The 22738-nt window shown below is 42.0% G+C and overlaps 1 long non-coding RNA gene across 2 annotated transcripts in view; it reads right to left on the reverse strand.

Annotated features, from left to right (window-relative positions):
* The window catches only part of LOC147827671 (uncharacterized), a 109640-nt gene that overhangs the window by 34970 nt on the left and 51932 nt on the right, over positions 1–22738 (reverse strand). For both annotated transcript variants that reach the window (XR_015451991.1, XR_015451992.1), the window contains exons 3-4: positions 17471–17543; positions 6897–6980 (exon numbers count right to left, since the gene is read on the reverse strand). This is a non-coding gene — a long non-coding RNA (uncharacterized LOC147827671). The remainder of the gene's footprint in view (positions 1–6896; positions 6981–17470; positions 17544–22738) is intronic.

The following is a 22738-nucleotide window of genomic DNA, read 5'->3' on the forward strand; positions in this document are numbered from 1 at the left end:
GACCCATTGGTTATTCAGAAGTGTGTTGTTCAATTTCCACGTGTTTATGAAATTTTTCCAGTTTCTTTTGCTATGGATCTCCACTTCAATTCCTTTGCACTTACTTAAACATGTTCTATGTGTGAGTATGTGGTCTATTTTGGAAAATGACCCATATGCAGTTGAGAAGAATGTGTATTCTGATTTTGTGGGGTGGAAGACTCGGTAAACATCTGTTAAGTTCATTTGTTCAAGAGTTCAATTGAGTTCTAGTATTTCATTACTTATTTTTAGTCTAGTTGATCTATCTATTTGTGACAGTGGGGTGTTGAGGTCCCCCACTACAATTGTATTAGTGCATATATGACTTTTCATGTCTGTTAGTATTTGTTTTATATAGTTGGGTGCACTAGTGTTTGGTGCATAGATATTTATGATTGTCATCTCTTTCTCTTGGATTTTCCCTTTACAAGGATGTAGTGTCCTTCTTTGTCTCTCTTAATCAGTGTTGGTTTGAAATCTACTTGATCTGCAAAGAGGATAGCTCCTCCTGCTTTTTTTCAGGTTCCCGTCGCATGGAGTATTGTTTTCCACCCTTTAACTTTCAGTCTATGAGTTTCCTTTTGAATTAAGTGTGTTTCTTGTATGCAGCATATTGTTGGATTTTGCTTCTTGACCCATTTTGCCAATCTATTTCTTTTGATTGGTGAATTGAGACCATTAAGATTGATGGTTATAACTGAAACATATTGACTTATCATTGCCATGACTTGTTCTTTTTGTTGGGTTCTCCCCCTTTACATTTAATTTCTTGTCATGCCAGATGGGTTCATTCTGCTTTGCTTTCTGGGACTGTGATCTTCAATATCTGTTCCTAGGATATTGTGTAAAATTCTTCGGAGTACTGGTTTGATATTCATGAAGTTCCTAAGGTGCTCTTTGTCATGAAAGTATCTTATTTCTCCATCCATTTTGAAAGGTAGTTTTGCAGGGTACATCAATGTGGGTTGGAAGCTGTTTTCTTTTAGGGCTTGGAATATGTCACTCCAAGCTCTTCTTGCCTTGATGGTTTGTGTTGAGAAGTCTGCTGTGAGTCTGATGGGCTTTCCTTTGTATGCGATTTGTTTCTTTTCTCCAACTGCTTGTAGAACTTTGTTCTTCTGCTGTGTTTCTGGAATCTTAACAATTATATGCCTATGTGTAGATTTGTTTTGATCAAGGCTAGCTGGAGTCCTATATGCCTCACTTATCTGTGTGTCAAGCTCTTTCCCCCTGCTTGGGAAGTTTTCTGTCATTATTTCTGTGAAGAGTTTTTTTTTATATCATTTGCACTCTCTCCTCTTTCTTCATTGACTCCAATCAGTCTTATGTTATTCTTCTTTGCATCATCTAGCAGCTGCTGGATTGATTTCTCATGTTAGCTTATAATTTTGAAGCAATTTTTCTTTTCCTGGTCATTACTTGCAATCTTATCTTCTATATCTGAAATTCTGTCCTCACATTGGCTCATTCTGCTGTGTAGACTTTCAATGGAGTTTTTCATCTCCTGGAAATCTCTTTGCATCTGTTTTATGGATTCCATTTGTTTCCTATGTTGGGATTCCATCATGTTCCTCAGCTCCTCTCTAGATTTATTAATCATGTCTTGCACTAGGAGCACAATTTCTCCTGTTATCTGAGAAATTATTTCTGATTTCATTTTTTTCCAGATCCCCTTTTGTTGCCAGGTCCAGGTGGTTGAGTATCAGAGTGTTCCATCTCATTTCCCTTTGGGGTTGCTGTAGGTGATCCGGAAGTCTGATTTTGAGACTTATTTACGTGTTTTCTCATTTCGACTGGGGTGGGGCGTGGCGGGGTGCTCTTGGCACCCCTGTGGATCACCTCCTCTGAGCTGGAAGAGGTGGGACGGGGCTGGGAGTAGTGGTAGGGTTGGTGGCCCAAAAGCCCTTTCCTGTGGGCTGGGAGCAGCGGGAGGGATGGTGGCCGGGAAGCCCCTACCTCTGGGCCGGGAGCAGCGGGACTCAGTACCATGGTCTGGTGGTCCACTGTCCTCTGCGTCTTTGTAGTGTGGAGCCAGGTGGCTGTACAGAGGAGCGGGGTGTGTGTGTGTGTGTGTGTGTATGTGTCCAGTGGATTGTTGCCAGGGCGTGGGCTGGTTCGGCGTGTTCCGTGCGACTTGGTTATTTTCTTTTACTAATTTGTGTTTATTTTATTTGGGAAAAATAATCTATAATTTTGTGCTAAAATCTATAAAAACTTATTGTAAGTACATTAGATATAATTTTTATATTTCTCCAGAACTCAAGTAATACTCTTTTACAATACAAAATGGACACATCTGGGACACTGAGACTGATTGGGAAGGAAGTGTCAAGGGAACTGCAAAAGAAAAAACTGAAAAGAGGAGAAATGTTAACATATCAGAGAGAAAAAGTCTGTGTTATGAAACAGAAAGACAAAAAAGACGCCTCCATATTCTCAACTATTCATGATATAGAAATGATAAAACCTGAAAGAAGAAATGAAACTAAAAAAACTCCAATAACAGTCAATGTTTATAATAATTCTATGGGAGGTGTTGACAAAATTGACCTCCATCTAACAAGCTATCCTGTCATCAAAAAGTGTGGAAAAAATATGAAATATTCATGCCTCTTCTGGACCAAACAATATGGAACTCATTTGTTATTTATTCAAAACAAGGGGGTTCAAAAAGTCATTTACAATTTAGCTTAGGTCTAATAGCCCAAAGAATTGAAAAATATGGAACAGCAAAATACCAACCAGGGCATCCATCATCAATGTCTTCATCATTACATTTAGTGGGTAAACATTTTACTGAGATTATACCACACACAGGAAAAAAGGAAAGGCCAACACAACAGTGTGTTGTTCAAAGAAAGACAATAATACAAAAAGAATCCGGAGACTAGCTACTACTGTCCAGATTGTAACACTGCATTGTGTGTTGGACATTTTAAGATATGCCATACACAGAAAAATTACTGAATAAATTTGATACAATTCTCATTTTTATATTTCCTGTTGTATTATCTTATAAAAAATTAATGAAAAATTGGCAGTTTTTTGTTGGGAGCCATTCTACATAATTTTGGGAAAAAAATCACTTCACCTGAGGAAGGACAAATTCCTTATCAGCTTAACTCCTCCCACCTACTGTTGTAAGAATGTTTTGTTCATCTCATTCTCCTAATCAGTTTAAACTTCTCATCTACCTAAGATCCTTATCAGCATAAGATCCCATCTCCATAGGATTACTGCCATTTGAGACATCTGATACTCCTTCAGATTATAAAATCCTTGTGAATTTAGGATTATTGCTGTCCTCTGAGACATCTGATACTCCCTCGGATTATAAAACCGTCCTGCATATAGTGTTATCGACACCCTGTGAGTCATCTGATACTCCCTATGAACCAACCCAATAAATAGTTGAGTGTCTTTAATAAAAGCTTGGAGTGTCTTGGTCTTTGGCCCGCTCTGAGGCACTGATTTCCCAGCCCCCTGTATACTTAGAAGTTATGAGAGTCTCTATTGTCTTTTTTCTTTTGGCCTCGCTGTCCCTCCTTCTAGGAACTCAGAGGTCTTATTGTCCTCCAATAATTTTTGGTCATCCTGTATTTAAATAATTGGACTGGTAAATGGTTAATCAAATGACAAGTATTTATTGAAAACTGGCTGGATATCAAGCACCACACTAAATGATGAGATGAGGAAAATATAGTATCTGCACTCAAATTACTTGGAGAGAGAAGACATACACATAAGAAAGATAAAAAGATAACACGAAGTAGTCCATTAGGAATATGCCAGAAAACTGCACACAGTAGGTACTGGTGAGCTGCAGGGCTGAGATAGACCAGTGGGTGGATCAGCAGGTCAGGGAAGTCTCTTGGTGGAAGGAGAATGCAAGGTAGGTATGGAAGCAAGAATGGGATTCAGTAAAAAGGAAAAGGCTATTCCAAGTAGACGACCTGCCACAGTGCCTGGCATCCAGTAGGCCATCAGTAAAGGTATGCTGAATGAAGGTGGATCATAACAAAAACAGGCATTTTTAGAGTTTCCAGACTGGCCAAACAGAGATGTCAGCCAGGAAGAAGTAGTATGGAGGGGTGAGATTGAGTAGGAAAATTAGAACTGGAGACAGACTTGAATTAGGAATTAAGGTATTTGACTTTGATCTTTTATCATTCTTGATCAGGCTGGCCCTACCTTGAGCTGTATTAGAATATTAATGTTGACAGGGAGGAAGAAGGGTGAGGAGGGGCAGTGAGCAAAATTGTTGAAGGGGGGGGCAGTAGACAAATGGGGAGGAAGTCATTTGCCCCATGTGGAGACACAAGACCTCAGTGAGAAAGTCAACACCACAACAGTCAATCACCACAGGAATTTCACATATTTCTGCTGACCCAAAGTCCTGAACTAATTCAGGCTCTTACAGACCTGGGCCCAGAGAATACAACCAGCCAAGGCCTGCTCAGCAAGGAAGCTACCACAGCTCGGGCTCCTGAGTGCTGAAGTGCCAGCCCTGGAGTCCCAATGGGCCCAGCCCTTTGTGCTAAGATGAATACCTAACTCCCAGTGGGTGCCACCTTATCACCAAAGGACCTTATCTTAGGCCAGGTCAAAATGGGCCTGCTAAAACCCTGGCTGAGATCTGTTCTCTGACCTCCTATGAGAGCAGAACCAGGTGGCAATTCAGACTACCTTGGAGACGGAGGCACTAGCTTGAGGAGACCCAGACCTGCAATCAGTGTGCACCCTCAGCTACCCCAGCCACTCCAGCCACAGCAAATCGCCAAGCTCAGGCCAGCCAGGCAAATATGAATATGGTTTTCTCTTGTTTCACGTTTATAGGTAACCCTAACATCCCCCAGGCTACCTTCTTACGGATTCAACTGAATGCAAAAGAACTTTAATAACAGAGTTCATGTTCTTGCTGTCTTTGCTATATGCCGATTATCCAGTTCATGGTTGACAATAAAAGCAATCTCTATGCTATTCATTACTCCTCTGGTTTCCTCTTACTGGTACAGCTAAGAAGCCACTTGAAGGTATACTGCTGTTTGGACATCAGGTTCACCATAAGAACACCCGCATCCAGGTCCTGGGCACTGACTTCATGCAAGAGTTGGAAGCATGGTCTCTGCCCCAGCTTTGTGCCACACAACAGCAGGATCTGTGCTCTCAGTCTCCCAGTGCCCTCATGAAAACAGCTCTGCTTCCTCCAAACTATTTTCCCACAGCGGGGGAAACAGGACTGAGGGCCAGATTGAAGACAGATACATTTCATCCCTTCAATTGTCCTCTCACTCCTCTGATGGACAAGTTAACAAACAAGAGATCTTTCCACTTCCTTTGCCAAATAGCAAAAGCCATGCACATCAGTTCTTGCTAACAATCTCCTAGGAGGGTCACTGGCCTCAGCTCTGCTCCAGGCAACATTGTCCACATGTGTGGCAGACAAAACTGCCCAGCAATTATCCACCTGCCTACCACACAACTGGGCCTAACAACTCTGATCCATCCTGCTGAAAGCCTGCATGTGGTCAGTGGTAGCAGTAGGGGACACAGACAAGTCAGCATGGGCAGCAGAAAGACACAAATGGTAGCACCCTGCTGAGACCCAGAGCCAGGCAAAGGCAGTCAGGTTCACAGAAAGGCCTTGCTGTATGATGGACTGTACTCCTCCATTAAAATGACACTCTTGGGGCCGGGGATTTAGCTTACTGGTTCCGCTGCCTGCCTTGCAAGCAGAAGGATTCGATCCCCGGTACCAAGAAAAAAAAGACACACTTTGTCCCTGTACGTCATCATTGTCAGGACAAACCAACATCCACCACTAGCAGGCTGAGGCAAGGTCTGATGGCTGAGAACAACAACCAGTCCTTGAAGACTGCTGTCCGTTTCCAGATAGGCCCCTGTCCCCTGCTTGGTACCGAAGAATTTACTTCCCACAGCCCTCCTCCATCTAGAACAGTCCACTCCACAGCAGTTAAGTCTTCATTCTAGCAATGCCCAAGCCCAAGTACCACTGTTGTCCCACTGTGCCCTGCCTAGCAGAACACTGGCCTCTTACCTATGGATGTTTCCCTGGGGTTCCAGCCTCAGCTTCTCCCCTTCTCAATCCACACACCCTTCCAGGGGCATCTCTTCTTATGACTTCCTGTGACGATGATCCCCAAATATGGACATCACTGACCCTCTATTCAAACGCCCACAGGTACCTCTACTCAACACCTCTCAGTCTCACTGATCCTTGTTATCCACAGAGCTGGTCCTTTCTCTGTGAACCGGGCTCTATGACCGACACTGCATTCGCCCAGCCAGCCAAGCCAGAGACATGGGCATGATCTAAGCTCCTCTTTTCTCCCCTGCCCCAGCTCAGGCACCAGCCCTGATGGAGCACATCTTGTGATGTCTGTGGCATTCCCACGGCCCTATCTCTATCAGGGCTGTCATCACTTTTTAATACAATTACTGCCATAGCCTTCTGTCTGGATCACTCTACCCCAGCCCCTGCTTGCCTCACTGGCAGGAGACAGGAATTCCTGCAAAACTGACCCCGCCATTGAGCTCCTCTCTCCTCAGCACTTGGGCCACGTACAGTTCTTGCCTCTCACCCTGGCTTTCACACCTGTTCAGACGCCTGCAGTTTGAGGAACCAGCCAGAGTCCTTCCTTTCTTCAACTTTGGTTTCCAACTCTCCTATAGGCTCTGAGCACACCCTGATTCAATGTCTCTGCAGCCTAAGTGAGAGATGTCCCTACAGTTTGGGTCCAGAGGTGCCCTCCAGCCCAGATGAACCCCAGGCTTCGAACCTTGTCCTCAGGAGAGTGTCTGCCTACCTATAGAACACCTGTGTGTTTGCATCTCATGGCCAAGCAGACACTCACATAAAAGCCAGGCTTTGGTCCTGATCAGAGGCTGGAGAGTCTCACTGCTTTGTCATGAGCTGGAAGGGACATCCGGGGTTATTCCTAGGGGAAACAATGGTGGGGAGAAGGGGGAGAAGGCACAGATCAATAGCCAGAATGTTGGCTCTTCCTCCCAACTCCTAATCAAAGACCAGATGGTTTACTCAAGGCAAGTATTTGCTTTCCCTTGAAATCTCTGGTGTGCTGTGCAATAACCATGACCAATGGGTATGGCCTTCAAGTGACATCTTCTCATTAAGTATTTCCTATATTATTGTCACAGAAACCATATACACCAAATTAGAATGGTCAGTTTTAACTAATTACCATTTCCTATTGAGACCACACAAATTTCCCTGGTCTTGGTCATTCTGAATCCATGGTACCTGGGAGCCATCTCCATCATCACCAGTCAGCAGCTCTTTTTTTAAACCATTCTATTGGGGTATGAGTGATGGTGGAAAGCTGCACACATTTAATGTATTCAATTGAACGAATTTGGAGATATCACCCATAGAGCCATCACTACCAACCACCAAAGCCATAAACCTCCCAAGATTTTTCCTACCTTCTTTATTATAATTTTGTGTGTAAGTGAAGTAAGAACACTCAACATAAGATCTACTTTCTTAGAAGATTTGAAGTATGCAATTCAGTATTTTTAACTAAAGGCACTATGCTGTAAGTGGTTTCCAGATCTTATTCATCTTGTTTTGTTGTTGCTGTTGTTTTCAGTACAGAAATCAAACTCAGGACTTTGCGCTTGTCAGGCAGGCGTGGTGCTGCTGAGCTAAATCCCCAGCCCTCATCTTGTATAACCAAAACTTGTACTCTTTGACCACCACCTCACCATTTCCTCTCCCCCCAGACAATGATTGTCTGGCAATCATCATTCTGCTCACTTCCATGAGTATGGCTATTTGGCATCTTTAAATGCATGTGAGCCACTGAATTCTAAGCACTTTAGGAAAGTGAAGATTTGGGACAAATGTATTAAGTACGTCAAGAGTGTGAGTGTGTGTGTGTGTGTGTGTGTGTGTGTGTGTGACAGGGTGGGGATGAGGGGGACTACCCCAGGCAGCCTCAGAAGTGGTTCTGATTAGCTTCCAGGCCACTATGCCCTCTCTCAGACTGAGAAATGAGCATGCTCAGGAAGTCTCATCTGTCTAGATGCATTTTCCTCTGACCACAGGAATGCAGGGCTCTTGCTCCAGCTGCCTGGCCTACTGACCTCTGCTCAGACCAGGGCTGACTGCAGGCTGCAGCCTGCTCAAGGCTGAGCCTGTCTGCCTGCCCACACTCAACTCCTCACGTCTCTTTCTTGGATTCCTCAAGTCACTCAGATAACTACACTGTCTCCTCCATTCTGAGAGTACCAGCGCTAATCCTGTCACGATAAACCAGTTGTGCTGCATCTTTTTAAGTCTGTTAGAATTTCCAGGGAATTCATCTAGTGTTCATCTGCTTAACTGGAACCAATTCTCTAAGCTACCAAAGTAATGGGATCTGCTTTAAGCTTCAAGACATTGAAACAAAGACATTTAAACAAAGAGGGCTGAGATACAAATTCATACTACAACAAAGGCTATGTTACAGACTATGAGAAAAAAAATAGTTTAAAACAGAATTTATATAGCCAGGAGGGTGGGGTAGGGCAGGTTTCTCAATCCTAAATGGCAAATCTGTGATAGAATGAAAGAAGTCTCCTTTTTCTATTTAACTATCATGTCACTGTTTTTGAAGCAGTCACTGATTTTGAATCTGATATAAGACTAACCATTTGGATGGTGTGTAATGCATGCATGCATGCGTGCATGCGTGTGTGCATGTGTGTGTGTGTACAGAAGCCCCAAAAGCACTGTAAGCACAAGAAACTAAGAACAGTATCAATCCAGGCAGGATAGGACCTGGGCTAAAAGGGGACAAGGTGGGGAGAAAGAGATTTCTCTTTGTACAAATTTGTGCTGTTTGGATATTGAACCTACAAAAAATCCATATAAAGTTATCCTTACTCTATTTTGAAAAATGAACATAATATCCACAACATTTTATATAGACAGATCTTATTGAAATTAGACAGAAGTTATGAAAGCATATCTTCGTAGGTATGGGAAATATCTTTCCTCAAGGAACTCTAAGCCTTTGGCTTGTGCTCTGCTTTAGTACAGGCCTTGAGAGGAACAGAGACATTGTGGGGTTGAGGCACTTCAGCTTGGCTGATACACTCCATGAAAGTGAGCATGACTTGCTGGGACTAGGTGCTGAACATGTGACTACTCACAAGGTGTAGAACTAAAGTCAATGGCCAGGGCAGCAACTGGCGACCCAGTCTGCCAAGAGGAGCTCTGCTGGAAAAGCCAAGGACCAAGAAAGGAGGTCGGTCAATCCCTGTCCCAAAGGTCAAGATAGGAGGAAACAAATAATGGAACCTATGTCAAAGGGTGAGATAATTGAAGAGAGAAAATTATGCCCTAATGAACCAAGAGTGTCTGGTGGAAACCTATACAACCCTTGTGGGGCAAATCGGAGAGGCCTTGACCATTCCAAGCTGAGCTAAAAAACTGTTTATGGGAGAAGGCCAGGAAAAACACTTCTACTTATACTTTTTTCCTTTTCTCTTATTTATTCCTTTCTCTTCTTTTCTTTTCTGCCTACATTTTTAAGAGAGGGATGGGCTGAATCATAGTAAAGTGAGGAACTTAAAACCAGACCTGAAAGAGTGACGGAGAATGTCAAATAAGAGGGGACTGTGTAGAGGAGAAAAGTTTAATTAAAGAGACAACAGCGATGAGAGATTTTATTTCAGCCATGCAGACACAGAGCCCCTGTGGGGAAGTGGAGATAGGGTGGCCTCCAGGAAGGAAGGCTGGCTGGAAGGGATTGGGACCTCTCATTTTCATTGGGATAAAATGTCTAGAAGCCTCCAGGACTAATGCAGCCTTGCATGAAAAAGACACAGGTACCCCTCAAGCCATAAAATCCCTACTCTGGTCACTAGCAGGCAGATTCTACAACAGGTCACTCAAGGGGATTAAACAGTTTCTAATGAAAGCAATCTCTTTCATTCAAAGGCCATCTCCCCAACTCTGCTCAAGGACAGCAAGCAGGCTGCAAAACCTGAGATCTGAGTGTTAACCACACTGGTCCCTCAGGGCCTTTGAGTCCTGGCTGGAATAGGCCCTGGAATATCCAGTACTCTGCAGGGTAAGGTCAGTGGTCACATTTCCAGGACAGGCGAGAGCTCTATAATTTCCTAACCCCAGGGGAGGAGACAGAATGACTGCCAACCATATAACTTCCTGAAAAGCACAGCTGGTAAGCACACCCACACCGTTAGGCTGCAACTCCCTGGACTAATTAAAAGGCAGAGCAAGGAGAATGTCCGGATTGCTGCATAAGCATCTCCTGGCGAAAACATGTTTATGGTTTTTGCAAGACCTGGGCTCCCTCTAACACTTCCCAGGGCAGAGTCAGACATAGGTGATTTCAGAGTAGGACTCTGTGTGTGTCTGTGTGTGTGTGTGTGTGTGCACACGCACACGTGCACATGTATGTGTGTGAATGTGCAATAGGGATGGATAAGAACTCAGGCAGAGAGAACTGACCTATGACAGAAATGGCCAAAGCAGGAACAACGAGCAGAGGGCTCAAATTATACCCCAAGAGAATTAGTGTGGCCATTGGGGAAAAAAATATGCTCCAACCAAAGCGGGTGTTATAGCTTTTCAATCTCTGGGAGGTGTTTTCCTCTCTTTCTAAGTTTAACTATTATTGTTTGAGTTTAACCTGGCTTAGAAGCAGAAGAATAGACCAAATCAACACTACAGGTTTTTTTCTGCATTGTGAATCTACAAAAAGGAAAATTCTTTTAATTCTCTCCTTGAAATAACACTTTGTCCCCTGCTGCAGAAAGTCCGATGCACATTCATATTTCAGATTGGAGGCTGCAGAAGGAGCCCAGCTCATAGGCTGCCCTGGGAAGCTCTGACCACTCTGAGGGCCCCCAGAGGAGTTATTTGATGATGGTATTAGAACTGTAGCAGAGCTGCAGGATGTCAGATAAACTCTAATACCAAAAAGAGGACAGAAGCAGCATACCCTCATCTCTTCCCCTTGGGAAGTCAGGGGAAGCTAGGTTTTCCCGGGACAGTGATGGGTTGCATTGTGTAGGTTTAGGAGAAAGGCTTTGAAATGAGATCCCAGAGGAAGGAAGGGTGCCTCAACTGTCCCTTAGCCAAGATTCCACTGGGAACCTATCCAATTAGGATTCTAAGTTGAAGCAGCAAAAGAACCCTGGGAGGCATCTAACAAAAGAGCTATGACCTTGATGGTGGTGGTGGTGATAGGGCTGCCCTGTACCAACTATGGAAACTACCAGAAAGGAAATGGAACACTAGCAATGGCAGAGGTAAGATAGGCCACCAGGAGACAAAGTAAAGAGTAGCTCTGACTCTGGCCTCAGGAAAACATGAATGGTTGCAAACACACACAAATAACAGCAACAAAAACTGTGCAAGGATCCTGAGACTTTGTCAGTTAGATGAGCTGTGCCTTCAGCAGTCTTAGGGTTCCAGTGATTCTACTGGGAGGGAATGCAGGAAAAAAATATTTTTGTTGTCATTGTCTTGTCCCTTTCTGTGTTCCTTAGAAAGGCATCAGATAGGGAAGTATTATGTGTATAGGATAGAATTTAACCTGGCAGTTTCCTTATGAACATATAAAGGGATGGGAGTTACCCATCTTCAGACATAAGGAAACTAATGATTCAAAATGTTATAGGCTGGGGATTTAGCTCAGTGGCACCACACGTGCCTCATAAGCACAAGGTCCTGAGTTCAATCCCCGGTACCAAAAAAAAAAAAAAAAAGTTATAACATTTTACCCAGATTCCAGTTGGTAGAGCGATAGCCATAAGCAGGAGGTCATATGGGAGGGAGGGAGGACACCCTCACCCGACCTATAGTTTCCTAGGGAATTAGAAATTTGTCTAGTTTCTAGAGACAAATTGTGTTTCAGGACCACAGACAGAACTGTCTGGGTGCATACAACCCTAATTAATTCTAGGCCAAGATCTTTTACACCAGCCCAGGCTTTCAGTGGAAGCCATGAGGAACTTCCAAGGCTGTACAGGAAATAGTCTGAAGACCACTGCACTACCTTTAGCACTGGAATGAGAAGCTCTCTTTCCTTCCAAGTCTGGTCCTCAGCCAGTACTAATAATGCCAGCTAATGCTCACGAATCACTTACTATACCCATGTACTATGGTTTCACTTTACCTTTCCAATAATCCTATGAAATCAATTCTATTATTTCATCTGTTTATTGGTGGAGAAAACTGAAAGATGAAGAAACTAAAAAGCTGAAAGAGAGAAGGATTAAGTGGCTTTTTCTCTGTAGTCCAGGCTGGCCTGGAACTCAATGATCCTCCTGCCTCAGCCTCCCAAGTGCTGGGATTACAGACATATGCCACCACATCCAGTTAAGTGGCTTTTTCTGAGGTCACACAGGCAATCTAAATTCCAGAGCCCATTCCCATAGCCACTGTGCCATAGCTGTGTTCTTGAACCATGTTCTCATCTACCTTCCCTCACCAGAGATTTACGTCTGCTCTCAGGCAAGGCTAGATTAAATCTTTTTTTTTTTCCTTAAATTCTTTTACTGGTACATTTTAGGTATACAATACGTTTACATTTATCATTGGGTGCTTGTACCTATACATGATGTATCTTGGTTCTTATTTTTTCCCCATTACCTGTGCACCCTTCACCCCCTCCACCCTTCCCTATTTACATAGACTTCATTTCCATTTTTTTCTTTTCTCATAATTTTTCCTTTCCCTTCTTTCCTTTCCCCTTCCCCTTCTTTCCTTTCCCCTTCCCCTCCCACCACCCCTACACTTTGGACCTTTTCCTATTTCCAATTACCAATTATTCATTTTAATCATTTTAATCCTTATTTACACTTTCAGTTTCTCTAGAGAAATTATTCGGTATTTACATATGTGTGTCCTATTTATTTCACTTAAGAGTATGGCCTCAAGGGTCAGGGATTTAGCTCAGTGGTTTTGCTGCCTGCTTCACAAGTGCAAGGACCTGAGTTCAGTCCCCGGTACCAAAGAAAAAGAGTATGGCCTCAATATCCATCCGTTTAGCAATAAATGACTCTAGTTTCTCCTTCTTTATGGCGGAGTAGTACTCCATTTTATTTTTTTAAAAAACTACATCTTTATCCAGTCTCCAGTTGATGGGCACTTGGGCTATTTTCAATCTTTAGCTATTACAAACTGTCCCTCTATGAACATGGGTGTGCATATATCGCTGTGGTAGGATTCTTTTAATTCTTTTGGGAAGATAAACCCAGCAGAGGAATAGCTGGGTCTAATGGGACCTCCAGCCCTAGTTCTTTGAGGTATCTCCATACTGACTTCCACAGTGGTTGCACCAGTCTGTACTCCCACCAACAATGGAGAAGGGTGCCTTTCTCCCCACACCCCCGCTAGCATTTGTTATTGGTTGATTTCTTGATAGCAGCCATTCTTTCTGGGGTGAGGTAGAATCTCAGTGTTGTTTTCATCTGCATCTCTCGAATGACCAGTGATGTTGAACACTTTTTCACACATTTATTTGCTGCTTTTACTTCTTTGTCTGAGAAATGTCTGTTCATTTCAGATGCCTATTTTTGAACTGGGTCTTTGAATTTGGGGGGTCTGATATTTTTCAGTTCTTTATATATTCTAGATAGTAGACCTTTGTCTGAGGTACAGCTGCTAAAAATTTTTTCCCAGATTGTAGGTTGTCTCTTAGCTCTGTTGGTGGTTTCTCTTGCAGTGCAGAAGCTTTTTAATAAGATGAGATCCCACTTGTTGATTCTTTGTGCTAGTTCCCGTGCTACTGAGGTTTTTTTCATAAAGTCTTTTCCTATGCCAATGTCTTCAAGAGTTCTACCTAACTTATCTTCCAGCAAGTTTAGTGTTTCTGTCTTAATATTTAGATCTTTAATCCACTTCAATCTTAGTTTAGTTCAAGGTGATAGGTATGGGTCTAGTTTTAATCTTTGGCAGGTTGAAATCCAGTTTTTCCAACACCATTTATTAAATAGGCTATCTTCCCTCCAATGAGGGTGGTTGGCTCCTTTGTCAGAGATGAGGTGGCTGAGTATGTCTGGAGTTGTTTCTGCATCTTCTAATCTATTCCACTGATCCTCAGGTCTGTTTTTTGCCAGTACCATGCTGTTTTTATCACAGTAGCTTTGTAGTATAGTTTCAAGTTGGGGACTGTGATACCCCCAGCCATGTCTCTGTTGTCTAAAATTGCTTTTGGTCTTCTAGGTCTCTTCTGGTAAGGCTAGATTAAATCTTATCACACTTCTTTTGGCAGCCCTTGATACTGTGCCCCTCACAACTCCCTCTCCCAGGCTAACCTGTGGCAACCTTATTCTCACAGCTCTCACCATCCTTACCATCAGTTGTGCCCTCCCACTGATTGTGCAGGTACTATAAGGCCTACCAGGCTGAGGCACAGAAAACACCACAGTCTCTGCCTTGACAGCTTACTGTCTTGGATGTGAGAGTGTGGCACTTTCAAGCAGTTGCAGTAAGTGTGGGAAGTACTGTGACAGGGTGACACCAAGTACACGGAAAGCCCTGAGGATGGAGAAGTTGGCAGGTGTAGGGCGTGTGTATATACGTGCACACATGTGTGTGTTGCCAGGGATGTTGAAGACTGCATCTAAAGGAGAGAGTAAGAAGGACCAGTTCTGGAAACTGCCAGTAATTTGAAACTGTGAGATTCGGGTTATAGATCACCAGAGGACAAGAGGTAGACTGGAGAGGTTAGCAGGGGCCAGATTATAAAGGACTTGGTACAAGGCTCTGTTCTGAGAGCAATGGGGAACTATGGAGGGCTTTTAAGTGAGAGAGTGACACAATCAAATCTGGATTTTAGTAGAGTGACCGACTGCACTTTGGAGAGAGGACTGGGGGTCGACATGGGACTAGAGGCAGGGGATGATGTGGCCAGGCCTGGGCAGAACACAGCAGGACTCCACTTTCCTTATTCTGGGAGCTGAGCTTCTGCGATGCTGCCTGTGATGATGACTGTACTGGCATTCACAGCTCACTCCCGGGTCTCATTCCGCTCAGGGGCACAGGGCCTCTTTCACAGGAATAAGAGTGTCAGTTTTACCCAATGTCTACCTTTGTGACCAACTGTTTTAAATTTAATCTTGTTAGTTTCAGTCCCCTTTTAGGATACAGTACTAGAATCTTCGTGAATCTTGATCTGATCCTTTCATTTTTCTTAAGGGGAAATACTAAAGATTTGCTGAAGGGCACATGGATAGTCATCTGTGGTAGAACCAATACTGAACTCAGCCTTTCTAACTCCTAAACCAGGCCCACTGGTATTCTGCTTCTTTTAAGAAACTGATCTGTTTAGAGGAACTAAAATGAAGATTGAGTACTAGTTTGACAGGTTAGTTGAAAAAAACAGGTTTTAGCTTACAGATCCCAAAAGCAAGGACCCTACATCCCTTTCTAGTATTCCTGTCTGTTGTCTAAGATGATCCTGGAGTTTGAATCTTCAACCCAGAGGGATGGTATTACAAGTCTTCAGGCAGATGATCACAAGTGTTCCAACCCAATCACTGTGACAATTAACAATGTTGAGAAGATTTGAGAGTATTTATAGGTAAAAAAAATTGTACAGGCTACTGAATGCCTAACAAAAACTTCTCTATGGATTAAACTAGTTGAGAACTTAAAAGCAGTTCAGAGGACTAGACAGGGAATTGGAATTGGGACATCCATGAATTGGGGGAGGAGAGAGGCCGGCAGAAAGCTCCCCCGGATGAATTCCTAGAGAATCAGGGTCCTTCTCTGCTGGGACCTAATCTGTTTGGTCTCCAGTCAGAATTCCTTTTCATAGCCCCATGAAACCTGGCAGCTCACCCTGCTCATGAATGTCTCTGATAGGCTTTCCCCACAGTCCTTGGAATCTGCAGTGAATTGCGTCCAGAGCCCCATCCGGGCTGGAGCAGCACATCCTGGGTCAGCCCAGTCCCCACCCCAGCAGCCACACCTCCACTGGCTAGTTCCTCTTTTCTTAGATGTTAATCCTTCAAAACAACAGCAACCTAGAACAGTCCTCTACTCCTAACCATCTTGGGTCTCTTCTGTTGAACTCCCTTTACCCATAGCCTGTCACCTCATTCTGCACTTGAATCCCCACTTCAAGTTCCACTAAGGTAGTGCTTTCTTAGTGGCTGCTATTCTTAAGCCAAATGCCATAATTAAAACATTAGAGTTGTCAGCTGAGCAAGAGCTTTATTGGTGCCTTCAGAATAAGCACATGCTTGTCTTCTAATAACTCCTGATTGACCAAATTCCATAAAGGGAGTAAAAGCAGTAAGGAGAAATGCCAAAATATACTCTTCAGGGAGAGACTATGTAAACCTTTATCTACTTTTCACACAACAGGCACAAAAACATTCTTTGAAAGAGGAGAACAAACCAAATAGTGTGCATTTTGCTGCAAATCTTGATTCTTACTGTCCCAGCTGGAGAGGAAGCCCCACATAGGCTGGACTGAGACCATTGCTTGGGTCCCAGGCCCTCCCTGTGGTCTAACAGATCTCTTCCTGCAAAGCAGTGGCCTGAAGTCATTCTGTTCAGAAGACTGTCTGCAAGAGTTTCACTAAAGCCATCAATAAAATACCTTTTTTTTCTGGTACTGGTGATTGAACACATGATCTACACAGTAAGCTACATTTCCAGCCCTTTTTAATTTTGAGATGGTCTCGACACATCACTAAGTTGCTAGGGCAACTTGGTGATACCAGGGTTTGAACCGGCTATCCTGTCTCAGCCTCTCAGAGTGCTGGGATTACAGGCTTCCACCACCACGCCTAGCGAGTGGAATACTTTTAGAGCATTTCTTATAGCTTTCTATCTGGTTTCTCTCACCCATCAAAGCTTTGTTGAAATGAAATGTCAAAGCTTTGTTCAGCTACTCAAATTGTCGCTCTTCCATGCCAGGAAATTCCAAAATCTGGCGATAGATGCCCCATATAAAGTCTCACCCAGCAGTAAAGAAAAGCCTTGCTCACACTGAGCACTTCAGAGGATTAAACACAAACCACATTAGCAGCAACAACAACAACTAAAACGTATTCTTACTCTGCTTGCTTATAGAAGAGGCAGTGGTCAGAGGAGTGGTCCACGTTAGCATTTTAGTGTCCCGAGTTTAACCATTCCACCAAACAGCAATCGCTGTGCCCAGGTCCATCTAAGTTTAACATTCCTCAGGCCCAGTACAATTCTCACAAAGCCAGAGAACTTAGCTAACGACAGTGGGTAGGTGAACCTCTCAGTTCTGCTGCTTCAGCTCTTCTGGGATAAGGAATATTACGAGAGGATTCTTTGCGGGCGCCGATAGCCGGCTCAGCCAGGGCAGCTGTTTTTCGCCCCCGGGGGAGGGGGCCTCCCGGGCGCCCGCCTCTCGGGCCACGCGCGCTCCCGACAACCCCCGCCCAATCCTGGTGGCCAGGGACTCACACGGTGAATGCAGTTAGGTGCAAGGCGTTTGTCCTTCGATTGCTTCATACCAGCGGGCACCGTCTGTCCCACGCTGGAAAAAGAAAAGGGTTTAGGAGATGAGAATTTTAAAAAGCAACAACAACTTTTCTATGTGTGTTCCCGGTGCATTACAACATCATCTCTAAGAAGTAATAATTGAAAATGAATTGCCTACCAATTGGGGAATGCTTTTATATAATTTATGGTATTTGCATATAGTGGAATACAAAAGAGGAGGATCTGTCTGCTATTAAAAAGGTCTCTCAGATATATACTGCTGGGTGAGGAATAATAAAAGTAAGTTCCAAAGAGTATTTACAGTAAAGTCCAAATCATATTTATTTGTGTTGAAGCTTAGAAAAAAACTGTGTAGAAGCGATTCACAAAAAAACTTGGAACAGGGTAGACTCGGGAGTAGAACTGAGGAGGAGTGATTTTATTTTTTCTGCATTTCCTTTTTTATTTTGTGTATATGCACAGCACTTTTATAAGAAAGGGGGCTTGGAAAAATTCCTTCCTTGGCTTATGAGAAATATTCTTTTAGGCTAGTCAGAAGCTGCCACAAACAAAAGGTCTCCATCAGCAACCAAGTTGCCACAGATGATTTTAAAAAGAGAAACTCAATTTCCTAGAAAAATATTTAGATCAGTTCCACCCGGGAAAGAAGGCATCTTCAGAGGGTAGAATTTTATACTGCCCTAAATTGAAAAATACTAACTTAACATGCTGCATTTAAATTATTTTACATTGCATAGGTTAGACAATTTTAGCACATGCAGAGAAGAGTATAAATAAACCCTCATGTATGCAACATCAAATTTCATTAATTAACATGGCTAATCCTGTTTCATACCTAACCCACTCCCTACTCTCCTCCCACTCCCAAACATTATACCATTTTATCTGATGATATCTATACCTGCAAATTAAGGACTCTTAATTTTTTAAACAGTATGACAATGTCATTAAGGTGTGTTTTTAAAATTGTGAATAACCATATTATATCCTTAAATATCTAGTATTTAAATTTCCAAACAAGATCTACATATTGTATTTATTTATTTTTAATTTTTTTTTCGGTACCAGGGATCGAACTTAGGACCTTGTGTTTGCAAGGCAGGCATGGTGCCAATGAGAGAAATCCCCAGCCTTACGCATTGTATTTAGTTGCTCTTTTATGTCCACTTTAATAAATAGATTTCTCTCCCTGTTTTTTCCTTGTAATTTACTTGTTCAAGAAACCAAGTGAATTTCCCATATTCTAGATTTATATATCTGTGGATTTTTAAAAATTTGTTTTTTTAGTGGCGGGGATTGAACCCTGGCCTTAGTGCATGCTAGGCAACCACTCTACCATTTTGCTACATCCCCAGCTGACCTGAGGTATTTTTTTTAATATGCCCTTTTGTCCTCTCTATTTCCTATTGGAAATTGGTAGGGAGATCTAGACTTGGCCTGATTTGGGTTTAATTATTTGGCTGTACTACTTCATAGATGGTACTTTCTACTTCCGTCAGGAAATAGAGAATGTCTTGTGTCTTACTATTTGCTTTATTAGCTGTCTTTGATATTATTATGATTCGAATTTTGTTCCTCAAAAAAAGATATATTGATCTTCTAACTCCCCTACCCTGACCCTGTGAGTGTGACCTTCTTAAGAAATAGTTTGTTTGGGTTTTTTTTTTACAGATTAGTCTGGTTTAAGTGAGGTCATACAGGATTATGGTAGGCCTCAAAGCAGTCCTTATAAGAAGAGGGAAACTTGAACATAGATAAAGAAGACATCATGCGACCACAAAGGCAGATATTGGAAGGATGCATCTAAGTCACAAGCCAAGGAATGCCAAGGATTGCTGGAATACCAGAAGCTGGGAGAGGAAAAGAGTCCTCCAGTGCTTTAGAGGATCATGGCGCTGTCAGTGACTTAATTTTGGATTTCTAGCCTCCAGAACTGAGCCAATAAATTCCTGTTGTTTTAACCTCCCAGTTTGTGATTGTTATGGCAACCCTAGGAAACAAATACAATCATCCTTGCCCAGGATGATCTTTTTTTTTTGGTACCAGGGATGCAACTTGGGACCTTGTGCTTGGGAGGCAGGCGGTGAGACCACTGAGCTAAATCCCTGGCCCTGGGATGATCATTTTTTAACAGGGTTTGCAAAATAGTGACATTCTTTCTTAATTATTGACCAGCATACTCCTTATAAAAAGAAACAACCCCTCCTCTACTATTTGGTTATCCTGAAGTTTAATTTAATGAAAAAATAGATTCTTTCTCTTTACTTTTGCGTTTTCAGAATAAATTAGTTGGTTCTCCAGTACCATCCAAAGGTGAACAATGGTGTTTATTTTTCTTTTGGAGTACCACTACAAACTTGGGAGCTGTCAACAGGATTCATGTGCTTAAACATTTTCAGTTATTCTCATTTGTGTTCAGACTGTCCCATTTGTGGTTAGTGGGAGCTTTGACAAGTTGACTTCTGAGTCTTGTTAGCACAATCTCAGGAATCTCTGATACTCTCCTTGCTAGCCTGTACACTGTGATACTCAGCTTATCATGTGCCATTCCTGCTCCTCACCATCCATTTGCCAGAGTCCTGATTGCATTTAGTGGGAAATGGAACTTAGTCTGGTACTGAAAACACATGTCGTATTTGATCAGTCATTTCTTCTAGGACTTATTAGTATATAGAGTTAGTTTTTTAAAATAATAAACTCTCGTTAGTCCATACACTAATATTTTCTGACAAATTTAAGATCTTAGAAATCTTTCTAAATTTGAAAATTTTATATTTGTATCCTTTTCTCTTACAGTGGAAATCCATTTCTATCAACATTAGCATAATTACTTATTTGGTTTACCCTACAATATATAGTTAGTATTTCAGAATCATACCAATATTATTACAAACAATATGATTGTTGAAAAGCTTAAGAACTTTTTAGAGTTCTTTCTGTTTTAAGCTATCTCCCATGTGGATATACTGCAGCTTATTGTTATAAAATTTCTTGAAATAATTCCCTCTGTGTGGTTGAACACCAATACAATACACAGAAAATTGTTGTTTTGTTTTATTCTGCTTTTGATTTGAGGGAAATTTGTTTCTTTTTAGAATTTTTAATTTAATTTAATCTATATTTTCATGTAAAATATTCTCACGGTTAACAAACAAGACATAAAGAAGTCTAGCTTTTTTTTTCCCGTAAATTTATTGGTACATTTTAGGTATACATTATGATCATATTCATCATTGGGAGTTTGGACCTGTACATGATGTATCTTGGTTCTTGTTTTTTCCCCATTCCCCTTCCCTCAACTCCTCCACCCTTCCACCCCTCCCTATTTACAAAAAGCTATGTGTCCATGTTTTTCCTTCTTTTCTCATTTTTTTCTTTCCCTACTTCCCTCTCCACTTCCCCTTCCCTTTGGACCTTTTCTTCCTACTTCACATTATCTATTATACATTTTGGTGCTCATTTACACTTTCAGTTTCTCACACTAGAGAAACTATTCAGTATTTACACGTGTGTCCTATTTATTTCACTTAAAAGTATGTTCTCAATGTGCATCCAATTAGCTATAAATTGTCTCTGGTTTCATTCTTTATGACTGAATAGTACTCCATTTTATAAATTTTTAAAAAATCTTTTTTATCCAGTAACCAGTTGATGGGTATTTGGGCTCTTTCCAAGATTTAGCTATTACAGACTGTGCCACTATAAACATAGGTGCACATATATTGCTGTGGTATGATGTTTTAAATTTATTTTGAGAAGACACCCAGCAGGGGAATGTCTGGGTCAAATGGGACCTCTAAACCTAGTTTTTTGAGGAACTGGCACGCTGATTTTCACAGTGGTTGCAGTAGTTTATACTCCCACCAACAGTGGAGAAGGGTTCCTTTTTCCCACAGCCCTACCAGAATTTGTTATTGGTTGATTTCTTGACAGCAGCCATTTTTTCTGGCATGAGGTGGAATCTCAGCGTTGTTTTCATTTCCATCTCCCGAATGACCAGTGATATTGAATATTTTTTCATATGTTTATTTGCTACCTCTACTTCTTCATCAAAGATGTCTGTTCATCTCAGATGCCCATTTTTGGATTGGGTCTTTAAATTTGGGAGGTCTGATTTTTGTAAGTTCTTTATATATTTTAAATAGTAGACCTTTGCCTGAGGAACAGCTGGTAAAAAATTTTCCCACATAGTGGATTGTCTCTTCACTCTGTTAGTGGTTTCTCTTGCCGTGCAGAAGCTTTTTAATAAGATGAGATCCCAGTTATTGATTCTTTGTGCTAGTTCTTGTGCAACTGAGGTTTTGTTCATAAAATCTTTTCCTACACCAATGTCTTCAAGAGTTCTACCTAAGCTCTCTTCCAGCAGGTTTAGTGTTTCTGATCTTTGATCCATTTTGATTTTAGTTTTGTGCATCATGAGAGATGTGAGTCTAGTTTTAATCTTTGGCAAGTTGAAACCCAGTTTTTCCAGCACCATTTTTTAGAGAGCCTATCTTTCCTCCAGTGAGAGTGGTTGGCCCTTTTGTCAAAGATGAGGTGGCTGAGTGTGTCTGGAGTTATTTCTGGATCTTCTAACCTGTTCTACTGATTCTCAGGTCTGTTTCCTTGCCAGTACCATGCTGTTTTTATCACAGTAGCTTTGTAGTATAGTTTCAAGTTGGGGGTTGTGATACCCCCTGCCTTGTCTTTGTTGCCTAGAATTGCTTTTGCTAATCTAGGTCTCTTCTTGTTCCAAATGAATTTTTGGATTGTTTTCTCTAGTTCTGTGAAATATGCTGTTGGAACTTCAACCAGGAGTGCCGTGAATCTATAGAGCAGTTTTGGAAGTATGGCCATTTTCACTATATTGGTTCTTCCCACCCAGGAGCAAGGGATTTTCATTTTCTGATATCCTCTTTGATCTTTTTTTTTCAGAGTGCTGTAATTTTCAAGGTGGAAGTCTTTTACTTCCTTTGTTAGATTTATTCCTAGATATTTCATTTTTTTGGGTGTTATTGTAAAAGGAAATGTTTCCTCAATTTCTCTCTCAATGAGTCTGTTACTCATGTATAAGAAGGCTATTAAATTTTGAGTGTTGACCTTGTATCCAGCTAGTCTACTGAATTTGGTTATTAAGTCTAAAAGTCTTTTGATGGAGTTTTGGGGGTCTTCTATATAGAGTATCATGCCATCTGCAAATAACGACATTTTAGCTTTTAACTTTGTTCCTTTCCTGTTTCTCCATACCTC

This window comes from Heterocephalus glaber, unplaced genomic scaffold (genome assembly GCF_053883595.1).
Source record: "Heterocephalus glaber isolate CG9 unplaced genomic scaffold, H.glaber_assembly_v1.0 deba00001442, whole genome shotgun sequence".
NCBI classification, from domain to species: domain Eukaryota; kingdom Metazoa; phylum Chordata; class Mammalia; order Rodentia; family Bathyergidae; genus Heterocephalus; species Heterocephalus glaber.